At 47.2% G+C, this 16,653-nt stretch overlaps 1 protein-coding gene across 1 annotated transcript in view; it reads left to right on the top strand.

Moving 5' to 3' along the window:
- Positions 1-1,370: 1,370 nt before the first annotated feature.
- The window catches only part of Sox5 (SRY-box transcription factor 5), a 1,002,153-nt gene continuing 986,870 nt past the window's right edge, over positions 1,371-16,653 (top strand). The window contains exon 1 of the mRNA XM_076568276.1: positions 1,371-1,666. The gene's annotated coding sequence lies outside the window, so the exon portion shown is untranslated. The remainder of the gene's footprint in view (positions 1,667-16,653) is intronic.

Below are 16,653 nucleotides of genomic sequence, written 5' to 3'. Positions count from 1 at the left end.
GCATCACAGACGGTCATGGAGAACACACAAGCCCACGAAAGTCAAAGGAGACGAGGGGCAGCCAGAAACAAACAAGCAAACATGTTGCTAGAATTGTTTTATTGGGCCCCCTTCGCCACCAATTCCTTCCAGTGCCTTGGTCGCGGCTACCCGATGACCCGCTCCACTGGGTCGCTGCAGGAGCGCTTTCTCTGCCCAACCCTGACTAGAGATTTCTTGGGGATCCCCTCCCCAGCCTCCTCCTCCTGGCAGCTGTTTGAAGTCAGTGAAAGCAAGAAGAGCAGTGCTCAGGGAGCTCGGGAGCTGTCAGCGAACAGGCTTCCATCAGCCCGGCAGCTTCTGCCCGGGGCGGCTCACCCACCGAGTTTCTGCTGGTGGGTGATGTAACTCGCGCTCCCGAGTGGCACAGCTCCGGAACTCAGTGCCCAGCCTCATCTCGCCCTTAATATCAACCTCTGGCTCTTGGGCATCCGGTGATATATTTTTTTCTTGGCTGAATGCACACAGAATCAAACCACTTTAGCCGCCCCAGAGGTGGAGATCAGAGGGCTTCTAAACTTTCCTTCCACCCCTCTCCCCCAAGGAGTGGGTGAGTGCGGAGCGCCCGCAAAAGGCAGCAGCGGGGGACCTGGGTGCAGAGCTGGGCTCCCGGAAGGCAGTAGTGGCTTCAAAACCCGAGCCTCCGGGCGCTCCAGCCAGGGTCTGCTGACCACCTAGAAGGTTCCACCGACACACGCAGACCCCCCACGCGCGTGCCCGCGCCATCCGGTGAAAGCCTGTTTGCACACGGGGGTGGGCGCAGGAGGGACAGGGGGTGGTGGGCGCAGGGCGAGAAAGAAGTTGACAAAGGGGACTTGACCAGACACGGTCGCGCAGGAATAGACGCGAGCTCCCCTCTCCTACCGCCTCCTTCCACTCCTGCCATTTCGTCTTTAAGTGGAGGGCAGATTAAAGGGGGAAAAAAATTCCTGCACGGTGTGGGTGATCGGTGCGTTATTTACAAGCCAGTTAGGCTGCAGCAGAGCAGGAAGACCGTGAGGGGTTCCTGGGCTTCGGATGCCAGCGCGCGGCCGCGGGCAGGAGGTCAGGGTGGACCCCAGGTTCGGGGGGGACGACCTGCAGCAATCCCGGCCCCCGCGCCGCGCCGCCCCCGCCCGCCGCACCCCGGGGCGCGCGCCGGCCACGGTCACCGGCGGCTGGAGCGCTGCCCTCGCCTCCCCCATTGTTCCCACTGTCTTTTTCGCCTTTTGTTATTTATTTGCACCAGCATTGTGTTGTCTCCGAAGCCGCCTCATGACCAGCCGAGGGATTTCACTTCGTCCTTGAGAGAGAGAGAGAGAGAGAGAGAGAGAGAGAGAGAGAGAGAGAGAGAGAGAGAGAGAGAGAGAAGAGAAAGACAGAGAGAGAGACAGAGAGACAGAGACAGAGAGAGAGCGAGAGGGAGCCAGAGGTTGGGGTGGGGGGGTGGAAGAGAGAGAGAGAAAGAGAGAGGGACAGGCGCGCACACACACACGCGCGCGCACACCCCACACAAACACACCCCGACACAGACACACACACAGAGTGCAAAAGGCGAGCCGCCCCATCCCGTCTCCAGGGTCCTCCGGGGCCCCCGCCCGCCGCTGCGCATCCCGCGTCAGAGGAGCGATTAACCAGATCCGGTAAGGTGCGTGAACCGCAGCGTTTTAACTTTGTGGCGCGTCCCGCTGTGGAGGTGCCGGTGGCGGGCAGCCCTCCAAGGCGCCCTGCTCCAGCTGGAGAGCCGCGCAGCACCAGGGAGGGGGCGCGGGAGTTTGCTCAAGTCCCGGGAGGGGGCTGGGCCCGGCTGCGGGGGAGGCTGCGGGGGGCGCTGTCATCCCCTCCCCCTCCGGGAAGGAGGGGGCTGCGATCCGCGGGACCCGGCCAACTTAATCTGGGCTGCTGTTGCAAAGCCCGTGTCCTGTTGCCTGTATTGTTTTCTAAGTGGTGGCGGAGATGCGAGGTGCAGGAGGCAATCAGTGCAGGGGGGGGGGGGGGGGGATCAGCCCTGGGCTAGCCTTGTGTATCTCCAGGGGACAGACCCTCGAACTTGGACAAAGCCCCTGCGCCTATCTAGAATAGAAAGCCCACTCTCAGCCCACCCTATCACCTTCAACCCTATCTTTTTGTTTCGCTTTCTGCAATCTCTCTCTCTCCTCCTCTTCAGTCCTTCCCAGAATCTCAGAAATAAGTCTCATCCTTCTGGATTCGAGACGTTTCAGAGACCGGAAGCTTTCATTTTACTGCAACTTCTCTCCCCCGCTCTGTCTTTAAAGCCCCCTTCCTCACTCGGTGCAGAGTATAGACCGCTCACGTGCTGGGTTACTCTCAGCTCGCACTTCACAGCCACGGTAGTAAGAAGTAAAGAACAGAGGTTATGCGGGTTGGAAGCAAGTTGAGTCAGTTTTTGGAGTTACCGATCTGTCGGCCTCAGATCTGCGGGACACAGTTCACATATTTTAATAGTCCTCTTGCAAAGTGAATCTATTAATAAACAGATCGGCCCGTGCTGAATATCAGAAGGCGCTGGTCTGGGTGCCTAAGCTGAGAGTGAGGAATGTGAATTCATTTCCAGTCTTCCCCAATCAGCTAAAGCAGGTCAAAATGAGGAAGTGTGTGTTACTGCAGAGCCCACGCTTGCTTTCGGAGCTAGCCACCCGGGATACTCTGAGTGACTACTGGCTTTGCTGCCTCGCAAAAGTTTTGAAATTTGTTGTAACCCAATTGAGATGTTCATAGTATCCAGATATCCAAAGGGGTTTGTTAAGAAAGGCACGAAGAGATTTCCCCAGAGAACCCTTTCTGCTCAGCACAGTTTCAGTCAAGGGCAAGACAGAGGAAAATCTATGGGATTTTGGGTAATAAGTGTGGGAATCTGCAAACAGACTAGACAACTGTGATTTGTTTTCCTGGTGTCCATAAGTAATGGTTCCTAGTATCACACACACACACACACATACACACACACACACACACACACACACACACACACACACACACACACACACACACACCAATGAAGCTGCTGGTGGGAGATTTGTAGACAAGGGACGTTTTCAATCAGAAAAACCAGTTTGGGGGCTTGATCTCCAGGAGTGATTAGGTTAAGGGCCAGATGTTTTTTTTTAAAGTACACGGAAATGTTCTCCCCCGCCACAAGTTTGACTTTTATAGCTTTTAAAAGGAGGACAATTTCATAGTCTGTACAGAACCACTAAATTTTGATCTGTCTCATTTTAAAGGAATCCGGCTGTCTGAGGATGGCTGTTTGCGCAGATAGGAGAGGAATCTGTTTTCAGAAGCAGATACAGGGAGCGCAGTTTCTAGGGGGTGCTTCTTCCTGATTTAAATATAGCTCCGAGGCCAAAGCCTAGATAAATTCAGCCAGAGTGATTTAAAACATTAAGCACTTACATCGAAAGTTCTCCTGGGCACTGTGCAAAATTCTCTTGGAAATTATGCCATCAACTGTTTATTCCTCAGAACTCTAGGAGATAAAAATCACAAGCATCACTTAAAAACTGATGCAATCCAGTCTCGAATCCTCAAACTGTTAGAGATTGCTTTTGTTTGCCTAAAAGGTAGATCTTTCATCACGAAAGTTGTTTAAAAAACATTTAATTGTGGGGGTGGAAAGGGATGCGCATAATTTAGTTATTTGTGTTAATTATAGAGTAGCATCCTAGATAGAATTTCTTTTTCTCCTTCCTTCTCTTCTTTCCAGTGGTCTGCTTATCCTATTCTAGAAGCTTTCTGTTTGCTCTGGGATTTAATATATTTTTTTCTTCTGTAGCCTGTTTGGATGGGTAGTGCTGATCTACTCTAACATAGTATAAGCTTCTAACACTGAGAGAAGCTTTACTTCTTATCACAGAAACACTGAGTTAGTTTTGTTGTACTTAAGTGGTCCTGGCTGGATGCATGTTACATGCAGGCCTCGCATCTGCTAGGCTTAGTTGGTAAATCACCAGGCTCTTGAGGTACATTAGTTAACTCCTAATTTTGTACATGTAAACACACATCCTGCTTAGACTGATGTCTGGTCCTGTAAAAGAGAAAATGAATAGTCTTTGAAGAGATTCTTAGAGCATACAGAGTAGGTGGCACATGAGAAGAGTGAAGTTCTTAGCCAGGTATAACATTCCCCCCCCCCCCCCCCCCCCCCGCCCTCCTTTTTAGTCCTTCTTGGAGTAAGGTATAAATTTAAAAATTTCAAACTTTCTTTTTTTCAAAGAAGGGAATTTGACCTCTTGCAGAAATGTTTTCTTATAAAGCACACTTAAAAATATGATATAATGCATGTGCATACAAGAATGTACCATCTGTGAAAAGCTCCACCCTTTCACCAGGTGATAAACAGTCGGGGTCTTCAAGGTACAGTCAGAGCAAATACAAGAAGGGAAATGGGAAGAAGAAAACTCGTGGTTCTTGATTTCTTGAAATCCTGGATTTCAAAGAGCTGAGAATCCTGATGTTAAGTGTGGCTTGGACCTGATAAGATATGATTGATTGGTAGAGCCTGCATGATTCACCCAGGACCCGAACAACTTTAGTGGCTGGGGATGGCATAGAGTTAGAATTCTGACAGTGACCTGGAAACTATTTGTCTAGGCCTAAAGTATGTGTGCTCTCACACAGGGAGTTGTTGTTGTTGTTGTTTAAGAAATGCAGATTTATTTTAGAGGTGGAAAAAGTGCTTGTCTGTTTCACATAAACTATAAACTATATCCTGAACTTAGATTTGTAGATAGTTAATAAAGTAAAAGTCCAATTTTGTTCCAAACAATGTTTGAAAACACCCGTTTGTAAATTGTCTACATTTGAGTCTCATATGTTAATGATTTGGGCTCTGAAACTTATTTCAGAGAGCCATTTTGGTTTATCTTCAGAAACACCACACAAAACTGTCTAAACAACCCTGTAAATAAACTGTTCCAAATGCCTCAATTTGGTGAATGAATTAAAGAATTATGGGTCTTAATCCAATTATGATCAGTCTTGCAGTTCCATTTCCCATTTGGGGGAGTTGGGACAGTTAATGACTATGAAGTGTGAGTGGGGTCTTGGCTGTTCATTCTGTGTGTGACAGAAATGTCACTTGTGCCCATGTATAAGGAGGGTTTGGGATGTGCAGAAGTGACTCTCTCTGGTGAACCAAGATTTAACTTGCCTGAGAAGTTACCACTGAGAGAAGAGTAAATGCAGTTTATGGAGCTTGGTAGCAAGAGCCTCACCTTCTGCTGAAACCAATGAACTTGGATGTTGTCATGTGACTCGGGCTGTAGACCCCTTAAGGGCAGAGAGCAGACACGCTGGTACATTAGGGACTTGCTGTTGGGCCACATTGGGATGCTTCTGTAGGGCTTTTCATAAATGTCATCAAATCCAATTTCCTGGCGTTAAAATTGAGTTAAGGTCAAATGTAAACTATTAGGGGAGTCTGTTTGGAGTTGTTTTCTCCAAGCCCTTACCCTTTTAGCTGTCTTAGGTAGGTGCCTTTGAAAACTCTCCTAATGAGGACCTCGAGTTTCAGGAAGGGCCCTTGACAGCCGTCCAGGTTGCTTTGATGAGCCCTTCCAAGATTCCTGCCCCATTTGGCCCATTTAAACTCTGGCTCATAAGCTAATTAATTCAAAGGTATAAATAGTTCATTATGGTTTAATTCTCTGCTTAGATGATATTATCACACATACCCCCATTTGTTATGATCTTCCAGTTTCTCAGAGAAAGGGCTGTGGAGATTGCAGGGATAAAGGAAAGCTGGAGAAACTCAAAGTTTTCAGTGCTCTTCAAATTAGACTGTAGAGGCAACTGATTGTCCCACTTACAGCTCAAGATGACCTTGAATAGGGCCAACATGATGATAAAATTCAAGGGAAAACTGAGCTATTGAAACAGTGTGTCTTGCTGAGTAGAACTGGTGGTAGAATCTGTCTCCAGGTATAGAGTCATACATTCCTGTTGTTCATAAGTTTCAAAACCTAAGCCAACCAACCAACCAAACACACAAACAAAACACCCAAAGACTTGCATGTATCTGTGGCCTTCAGTTGGTGTTTAACTACTTCATGGTTTGATGGTGCCATTGTCCATGGTAGACAATAGTGCAGTGGTCATGGGCCTGGAGGACTCTAGCCTGATATCTAGTTGGTATTCTCTGACAAACCAAGGAAGTTTGTTCTTACTATAGTTCTAAGTGAAGTCAAAGAGGTAGAGAATTCGGAAGGAGTCAGAAGCAGGAGATGCTGCCCCGTTAGCCATGGAGCTCTTCAGTTTAGGTCTGTCTGTGATTCATGCAGAACCTTCTCTGGAGATTAGAAGTCTTCAGGGCTCAGTGCCCATCTCTAGCCTCTAAAGCTGGAGATTCTAATGCTCTTTCTTTCTTGTGGGGTTTGTGTGTGTGTGTGTGTGTGTGTGTGTGTGTGTGTGTGTGTGTGTATTCTGGTACACTACATGTATGTACAACTGTGTGTGTGGAGGCCAGAGGTAGGCTAGATACACTGGGTGTCTCTCACGATTCCTTTGCATGTTATCCTTGGAGACAGGATCTCTCATTGAACTTGGCACTCAGGAATGGGCTATACCGACTGCTCAGCAAGATTTGGTATCTGCTTGTCTCTCCCCACTGAGTGCTAGGGTTGCTGACACATGGGACTGCGCCTGGACTTTTCCATGGGTGTTGGGGATCTGAACTGTCCTTCTGCCCATGCAGCAGGCACCTACCTACCTTATCAACTCAACCATTTACTCAGGCACCTGTAATGTTCTTTATGGATACATGTGGATGGCACTAGGGAAAACATGACATTTCTAGCAGAGTGTCTGTCATGAGCTGGTTGCTCAGTTAATGTTGGCTCTGCTTTTCTCTCCCTTCCAAACCAGTCTAGTTTCTCATGATAAGTATATTTGAGGCTTCATTTCGTAAACTTATATGAGTGCAAGATGAAAAAAAAATTATCACTTTCTTAAGTCTGAGATCAACACTTTGGTAATCCAGTTAGCAACTCTATATGATCATTGACAATGTGGTTTTATTAAAAAGATGTTGTATTTGGTACAGGTGTGAATTCTATGTTTTATTCATGTAAGTGTTCCTTCAGTAATTAACATTTTCATGCCATATAAATAGGTAAAGGCAAATAAAAATGCTAGGCTCTAACTGCAGGTCGCTATATAGACTCTCCTGAGAGTAGATATGAATGAGTACAAGGACAACATGGAGGACTGAGCAGGAAGACATTCGTCTGACTAGTGAAGATCATGAGTGGTTCGGTTAGGAAAATAGAAGTCGTTTGTAGAGGAGTCCACTGTCTGGAAGGACTGCCTTGTACCAGCAGCTCCCACTGTGCCCCAGCATCAGGGAGCAATCCACAGCTGGCCTGTGGTTAGTGGTACCATGCCACAGGGCAGCAACAGGGTCCATCAGACTCCCAGAACAGATGTGACACACAGTGTAGCCCAGGGATTAGTAGCTCTAGGTCTGGTCAGGAGGATCAGTCACAAACAGGCAAACGAAACGCACAACCAACCATCAGAAACCATGGCAAGTTCTTTGGGTTCCCTGGTGTTTTGTTTTTGTCCTTTGTAAAATGAGCACGATACCAGTCAAGGTTAAATGAGGTTGTGCACCCATAAGACACTGTGCTGTGCATAGCACAGAAGGAGAGCTCAAAATACGTTGCTCCTTTCAAACATATTCAAAATGCAACCACCAGGTGTGGATGCATTGTATCAGATGGTCCTGAATGTATTTAAACAAGGGCTATTTCCCATAACTGGAAGGCAGTGTTGTGCAAGCAGCTGTCCTCAGGCTTACCTTCCAAAACTTGTCCTATTTCTTCCTCATGCTTCCTTCCGTCCATACTCTTTGACCCCACACACCAGAGCAGACCACCTGACCTTGACCATCTTCCGGGAACTTGCCCAGCAAAGCACTAGGTAGAGGGAACTCAACTTTCCTTACCTCTGTAGGCTCTCTGTTCAGTGGAGCAGCAATGTACTCGAGGCTGCATTTTATCTCAAGCCTCAAACACCTCCTGAAGTCTTTGCTCCCCTGCGTGACTGATCCTAAACCAACTTGCAAGCTCCACAAAGTGCTGAACTCAAGTGGCCCTCAGCGCCAGCCCCTGCTGGGATGAGTCACAGAGCCACCAGCACTTTGTTGAGTTAGATTTGATCGCGGCCATGAGCAGCCCCTTCGATTGTCAGCTAAGAGACCCTTCAGGGACTTGTTCCTTAATAGGAAGTCTCTTTTCTTCCCTCCTGTTGTAACTTTAAATTAAAAGAAACTGTGGAGGAGTTGGTGGCCGGGCTTCACTTCATTCTTTTTCCCACTGGGAGAACAACATCTGAGAAAAGGCATTTATAGGATTGAGAATTGAGTTGTTGCTGTGTGGGGGTGGGGTGGGGGGGTCACTCTCAGGGGTGGGGGTGGGGTGGTAAGTGATGGTGGGGGAGGCAGAGACCATATGACTTAGACTCCACTAGCCTGACTGTTAGTGATGTAACCCAGAGCGATGCTGTTGTGAATACTAAGGAGTAGACTGTGGACTCCAGGCTCCCACCTGGCCTGGGATTTTTAAATGGTTCTGGTGTATTGTTTTCTGCCCCAGATTTTTAGGTGGTTCTGTGTTGTACTGTGGGAAATTGGCATGGAGACAGCGTCAAGATCCTTGGAGGCTGGGAGGCAGGAAAAGGAGCTAATTTTTGACACATTCCTCAGACTCCTCTAGGGACTCTGTGCCCAGGATACTGACTGCTTATTTGAAATCTTGGCATCATTTTTCCCAGCAGTGAGCAAGCATGGGTTAATGTGGGGCTCTGCTTAAAAAGGCAGATGGACATCAGTGAGGAAGAGGAAAGAAAAGTTAATAGTGCTTTTGGATGGCATCTTTTCTATGTTACTGACTTGATTCTTGGTGTGTGTGTGTGTGTGTGTGTGTGTGTGTGTGTGTGTGTGTGTGTGTGTGTGCGCGCGCGCGCGCGCGCGCGTGTCTGTTCAGGTGTGCATGCACATGTGGGTGATGCTGTGGAGGCCATCTATTGTGGCTGGGTGTCTTCCTCAGTCACTCTCCCCTTGTGTCTTGAGACAGGCTCTCTTTCTGAACCTGGGCTCACTGACGTCTAGACTGGCTCCTGCCTGTCTTCAGCACTTGGGTCACAGATGCAAACCACCGTGCCTGCCTTCTGATTTGGGCACTGGGGCTCCACACTCTGGTCCCATGTGTGTCCAGCAAGCATTTTACCAACTGAACCACCTCCCAGCACCCGCTTCTCCCTGCCCACTTGGCTCTTCTCGGGGCCTGGGCACATGCCCTGCTTTGCTGGTTCTTCTGCTTGTGATTTTGAACGATGCAGACTTTCAAGGTCTCCTCTGTGGCTGCGGAGAACCGGGGTTGTTTGATGTAGTATCGGGGGCAGCCTGAAGTTTGCATGCAGGGTCTTGTGATGTGTGGCATTCCTTTCTGGTGCTGGCATCCTGTTCTCTGTGTCTGGCAGGATCAGTCTCATTAATTCGTTCTTTCACTGGAACTGTTTTTGAACAAGTGCATACCATCGTGTACAATTCTATCTTGAACTTTCTTCCTTGACTCTTTCACGGAGAGCCTAGTCAACCTTGGCTCCCACCAGAATGCAGTGTCTTTTCTGCTTCAACCAAGAAATTAAGTGGTCGTTTTATGAACATAAATATCTCTATCGGTAGATAAAGAAACACGAGGAAGCCACTCTTTATTCATAGGGACTTTTTCAGGCCACCCAGATGTTACTAGATTCCAGATGCCTTTGCATGTTAGTGTGGCTAACTTTTCTTAGCTTTTGTCTTAACATGTATTTATTCTCATAGTGCCACTGTCCACACGGCATCATGTTAATATCACTGGAAGTGAAAGGCATGGTGGATACATGCCTGCTTGGTTTGAAAGAGAGAACTACGTGGTGAAATAAAGAACCCTCCATGTGGGCTGAGGATGTGGCCCATTTGGTAGACTACTTGTCCAGCACACAGAAGCCCTGGGTACCATTGCCAGCATGGCCTAAACCAGGCATGGTGATACACCTTTCTAATAAGAGAACCAGTGATGTGGAGGCAGGGGAGTCAGAAGTTCAAGGATGTCTTTGGCTACTCAGGAAATTAGTAGCCAGCCTGGGAAGTGTAAGACACTGTAAGCTCCCTTGGGGGTGGGCTTACCTCCTTGGCACCACCGCGATGCCTAAGCAGAAAGGGCACAAAGCAGGAGGCTAGGAGAGAACAGCCTTACAAACCAAATCACACGTAAGAGCAGAGTCTTGGACATCACCAAGGCAAAGTGCATTCGAGGAAGTGGCTGGATTTACATCTCTGGGCTGTTTATCATGCCCTGGGCTTGCTTGGTGCTGGGTGCTGCACATGGATAGCCTCATGTAATGGTGAGTTGTCTGATTTTTGTCTATTAGATTTGAACACGCTGGCTCTTCCCGTGTCAAGGCACTGCTGAGGGCCCGCACTCTGTAAGATAGGAGTACTAGCAATAGCGTCCTGGCAACCCCACATCATGGCGGATCAGATGGGAAATGCTGTGGAAAGCCAGGACGAGTGGTGATTTGCACATACTAGTTGGGACGATAGGCTTTAACCATCAATTTGCTACAATTCAGAGTCATCTGGGAAGAGAGCCTGACTGAGGGATGCATAGACTGGGGTGGCCTGAGGACATGCCCATGTGGGTTGTCTCAATTTTTAATTGACGGAGGTGCACCTAGCCCCTTGTGAGTGGCACTGTTTGTGAGCTGGGTGCTGCACTGTGTGAGGAAAGCTAGCGGTGTATGAACAACAAACAAGAAGGTGTTTCTTCTCGGCTTTTGACTGTGGGTATGATGTGATAGGTGCCTCAGCTCCTGTTTTGACCTCCCCAAAATGATGAACTGTAAGTCAAATAAGCCTTTTGTTCCCTATGTTGCTCTTTGCCAGAGTATCTACCACAGTGACAGAAGTGAAATCAGAACACTGTTATCACTATTTACCACCCATTCCATACACTAGCCCCCCACACTCACAGAACACCCAGACTCATGCTGTGTGTGCTTTACCTAATAGGAACTGTTTTATGACCCTAGGTAGCAATTTTGCATAAATAAACACTGTTCACCAAAGAAGGACATCACTGTGGTGCTCACTCAGTCATCCACTGGAAAGCTATTTGGGACATCTGTTTAAAATTGAGCCTTTTGTGTTCCATCCCAGACACACAGATCAGGAATCCTCTGTGATTTTTACCAAGTGTGACTGATGATTCTTTGCCACATAAAGATTTGAGAACAGGTGATACCATTCTCATTGATCTAGTTGGGTAGCAGGTTGCGTGTGTAGCTTATGGAACTGAGGTAAGGTGCTCTGTGAATAGTGGCATTGGTGAGACGGAGCAAGGCTAGCACTGGAGGACTAGGAGACTCTTCCCTGATGGTCTTTGAGTTCTGAATTAAAAATGAAAGAATCTTTAGTGATTTTGCACATAGAGAACATTAGTGTGGCTGAAGACCAGAGGGGGAGAACCTGACATGGGTTGGTGACCTGGGGCCAGGCAAAGGGGGTGACCTTTCCACATTTTAGCTCTGAAGGGACTTTCCAACAACCAGATCTACAGTCCTTAGAGTCCTCTGAAGACCAGAGGCTGACTTCTCTGTATTCCAAACACTTGGTACACAGTGTTCTCTGGGACACAGACACTTACAGACATTTGTTTGTTCACTTACTTTATATTACTGGATAAAATTCAGGGCCTGTGCATGCCATGCAAGTGTTCTGCCACAGGGCTCTATCACCCGTCCAAGTTTCATTTAAATACATAAAAAGCAGAGAGAATGAGAGAGCGATATGTGAACAATACTAGAAGAATTTGATTATGATTACAGTAAATCCAACCCCTCTATCTGTTGGGGATAAAGCCCAAGATCCCCTAGATGTCTGAAATTGTATTAGATCTGAACCTAAAAACCCACTTCTGTTTTCTTCCATATGTCCCTAACTATGAGGAAACTAAGTGTGTAAATCAGGCCTAGGTGGTACCACTGTTAACCAGTCATAAGATAGCCCGGTTATAAGAAGATATGAATGTGGGCATGGCCTTTCTCAAGACTCCCTACTGTGTGTGTGCACCCTTCTGGGGATGAGAAGAAGCAGGCTGAAGAACATAGGCACTACAACATAGCATTTCATAGGGGTCGTTTGAACATAAGCTCTATGGTACTGTGACAGCATGTTAACCAAGCTGGCTAAGTGCCTCACTGGCGGGTAGCATTCGCAGAGTAGATCCAGTAGACAGAATGATGTAGCATCTTCCAGGCATAATGGAGTTGAGGTGGGGTGAGATTCCTTCACGCTTCTCTGCACGGCCTTCAGTTTTAAAGTTCAGGGTTTCTCCTGGAGTTCTCTGCTACTTCAGACCTTGCCTGGCCATGGGTTACTGAAGCTTAAGAAGAGGCTGGTCTTCTGGGAACAAGAGGATACCACGAGGCAGCAACATGAAATAATGGAGTGCAGGACTTTGATTGGATCACCGTGGTTCTTACAACAAGAAAACAAAGTGTTGGCATCAGGGACAGGATTGAACACTAGGTGCCCTGCTTGTTAACCTCAGAGTAGCAGTAACTCCAGAGGATGGGAGCCTTGCTTGTTTGGGTCTCCACGCAATCATGGCGTTCAACAAATACTCAGTGAGCAGTTACAGGGCTTCCCCATAGACTAGAAAAGCAGGCATGCATCTTTATAGAGTGCAAGCAATGGATTGGTTCTTTGACCATCTGTGGACTAAAGTCTCCATGTGTAGTGAGGTTTCCATCTGATGGTTCTCTCCATAACCACGCCTTGCTCTGTGGCTAGTTGTACATTGTCTTTTACTCTTATGCAAATCTGCGTGTTCTAGAGAGTGCAATTGAACTATTGAATAACTATTTGATGAAGAATTCAGTGGATGAGTGAAGGGGGATGGTTTGGTGGTGGGTACAGAGGGAAACTGAAACCCCTCCAAAGGACTTGTCTCCAGTCACGCAGAATTCCCAGTGACAGGCGATCCCAGAGAGTTTGAGGAAAAACGCTTGCCAAGGTAATGCCTGCACAAGCGACATCAGCCCCATGAGAAGAGGAAGCCATTCATTCCATCTAGAAAATGTACTGGGGAGGAGAAAAAAAAAAAAAAAGAAAGGTAACGTGTCATTCTAAACCTAGCAGGAGTTTCAGCACAAAAATGGCTCTAATCCAAGCAGCATAGTATTAACATCGACGCACATCTTGTGGCTCCAGCCCTGCACACTGCTTTGGAAATAAAAGGAGATTGTGTAAGGAATTAGCAACACAAGGCATTTTTAAAAGTGCTTTATTGCCAAGGCCTGTGATACTGTGTGAAATCTATGCAGCCCCCTTCTTCCTGCTGTGCTTAATTTCGGAATCTCACGCTATTACCTATCCTTGGAGAGAGAAAAAAAATAATCTCTATTAACTCTTAAAAACCAAGTTTCACACTGTACTTGTTTTCGACTTATCTTTCTGATGTCTCTTAGGAGGAGGAAAAGTGGCACATTTAGGTACTGAGTGTTTGTTGGGGTGCAGAGTATTTAGGATTGCCCTAGGGGGTGGCACTGGAGCTTGGGGGTAGGCTGGAACTGAATGTCGAAGGCAAAAGTTTAGAAAAGCCTCCAGCAGTCTGAAGAATAAGGACCCGAAAGAGCCAGCAGAGACTGGCTTTGGCACGAATCCAGAGCAGAAGCCAGAAGTGGGTTATAAAAACCAGGAGGCAGAAGCCAGGGGGAGTTAAGTCTTCATGATGTAGATGGCTGTCTTCTGGAGACAGGAGGATGGCTCAAGAAATGTCGTCCCTCCCTGGCACACCGCTGCCTGGTGCTGCTGCCTCACTTGACGCTGGATGCCCAGGAACCATCACCAGGCATTCCACAAAGTGGCTGCCTTTGAGGCTCCCCAATGACCTCCATGATGTCCGGAAATTGTCTAATATCCAGACAAGGAACCCGACCTTGCCCAAAGCAGCACTGCAATGATGGTTTAGCTGGGACTTGAACCTACAGAGGTCTGGATCTGGAGGCCTGGCTTTTAACCACTGTGAAACAGTAAATGTACCTTCAGCCTCAGAAAGGGATCCTTCAGAGGGATGCCCGCATCTGCCCCTCCCCTTCCTCCAGTACCCACATCTGCCACCCAGAATGGCTGTCCTGTTCCCTAGCCCAGGATTTTCCTCTGCAATGTGCTCTATTTACTGCTGTCAGGCTGATCTTCCTGATGTGCTGTTTGGGTCACGTTGCCCCTTCCTCAAAACCTCAAAGGGCTGTGTGCTCCATGGAGATGGATCTTAGACTTCTTAGGGTGATTTTTAAGGGTCTCTGCAATCTGGCTCCTCCTTGTCTATCTGAGCAGGCTTGTTTGAAGCCTTCCCTTCAATTTGCTGTTGATCTGCTCCACGCTACACACAGTTTCGCAGCTGACTTCCCAGACTGTCCACAGCATGTCAGCTTTCTAAGCCCTTTACAGCCTGGTACAGTGGCTGTTGGCCACTGCACTTAAGCCACTCTTGACTCCCAAATCCTTGGGGACTTCTTCCGGAGTGGCTCTTTTCTCCATCTGCTTCAAACATTTCCATCAATGGATTCTTTACTTTCTAATCCACCAGACTCCATAATTTGGCTCTTCATCACCTTTTCTCTGTCCTTGTCTTCATCCAGTAACCAATACATCTTCTTTGAGCACCTCCCGTGAGGTAGTCGCCATGTTAGTCCTGGAGAACCAGCTGTATGCAGAAAGGCACTGATCTGTGCATAAGGAATTTCTAGTCTATCGGGGAAGAAAAACTGTAATCAGATAATGACCATCACTCAGAACTTTGCATTGTGCACTTGGAAGAAGGATCTATAGCAGATAGAAGGGAGACAGTATATTTGAAGACAGCAGCAATTAGAGAAATTCTGCTGTGGAAAGTCACAAGTGAAAGACGGTTGTTAATGACGTACAGAGGAGAGGAGAAAAAAGCATCGGAGGCAGACAGCACAGCATGTTTACTGGGGGCTCTAAAGCAAGAGGGGAGGGGCGTTTCCCAGGAACGGTACAGGCTACATGGCTGAAATAGGGGGAAAGGCTGGAAGCAGTAGCCAGATGCTCCTATCAGATTTGGGAGCATCCTGGGCATGTCAGAAAGTCTAGTCTTTAGAGTAACGGTGACGAGAAACTCAGAATAGTCTCAAAGAATCCTTAGCATTCTTGTCTATTTTCTGTGGACCACATCGAAGAGGCAGGGGTGGGTTCGGGCAAGCTAGCAAGAAGCGATGACAGTGATTTTTACAAGAGAAAGCTGGTATCCAGACCATTAGAGATGGAGGTATGCCACTGATATCAGAAACATGGATGGAAGGTTGTCTGCCTGTTCCCACTAGTCCGTCCACCCCAGAAACCCAATGGAATACTTCACTGTGGGGACCACCTGGTGTTCCCAGAGCCAGGTAGGTCCCAGGGACTCTAATGGTTGATAGATAGTTGACACCAGAGTGTGTGTCTTCAGGTTCACATTTTTGGTCTCACTCTGTATCCCTCTCCTATAGCAACCTGACATCCTGCCCGTCCTTTGGTTTCTGAATTAGAATTTACCCTCTCCCAAGCATCCTCACAGAATACACTGGCTGAAGATTTCTTCCCTATGGTTTTATGGCATTTGCCACACATTCTGGTGTAGACAGAAATTTCTCCAGTCCGCCTTGCCCAGCAGTCCAGATGAATCTCTTTCACCTGTGGTCCCACAGCTGCTTATAAAATAATTACTCAGAGGCTTATATTAATTATGAACTGAATGGCCTATGGCTTCAGCTTCTTGCTAGCTAGCTCTTTCATCTTAAATTAACCCATTTTTATAAATCTATGTGTTGTCAAGTGGCCGTGGCGTTTCCGGTCTGCTGGCATCTTGTTGCCCCTTGGGCAGCAGCTCACATCTCTCCTGACTCCACCCTTCTTCCTCTCGTCTTCAGTTTGAATGTGCCACCTAACCTTATCCTGCCCTGCCGTAGGCCAGTGCAGCTTTGTTTATTATCCAGTGGGAGCCACACATAGTCACAGCATACAGAAAGACATTTCCCAGCACTTCCCCTTTTCTGTCTAATCAAAAAGGAAGGTTTTAATTTTAACATAATAAAATTATATATAACAAAACAGTTATCAAGCAAGAATTACAGTTACAATACCTAGTCTATTTTTAATTTGGCAAAGTTAAAGGAAATATCTTATCATCTATCCTATTTTTGTGAGTCTAAAGTTTCATATCTAATTTACCTTTTATCATGACTAAGGAAAACTATAACTATCTAGTCTTCAACTCCATCAAAGACCCCAGAAGGATATAATATTACCTGAGTAAACAGGAAGTGCATTGTAAGCAACTTCCGTAATTCTAGAAATGACAAGAGACATCTGGCTGCCTGGACAGTTTATTTATTTATTTATTTATTTATTTATTTATTTATTTATTTAGCCAACTTGAGACAAGCTAAGGGGCATCTGGGAAGAGGGAACCTCAGTTGAGAAATGCCTCCATCAGGTTAGCCTGCAGGCAAGTCTGTGGGGCATTTTCTTGATTGCTATGAAAGGGCCCGGCACACCGTGGGCAGTGC

The sequence above is a fragment of the Peromyscus maniculatus genome, chromosome 3 (genome assembly GCF_049852395.1).
Source record: "Peromyscus maniculatus bairdii isolate BWxNUB_F1_BW_parent chromosome 3, HU_Pman_BW_mat_3.1, whole genome shotgun sequence".
Classification (NCBI taxonomy): domain Eukaryota; kingdom Metazoa; phylum Chordata; class Mammalia; order Rodentia; family Cricetidae; genus Peromyscus; species Peromyscus maniculatus.
This window is presented reverse-complemented; position numbering and strand designations above follow the sequence as displayed.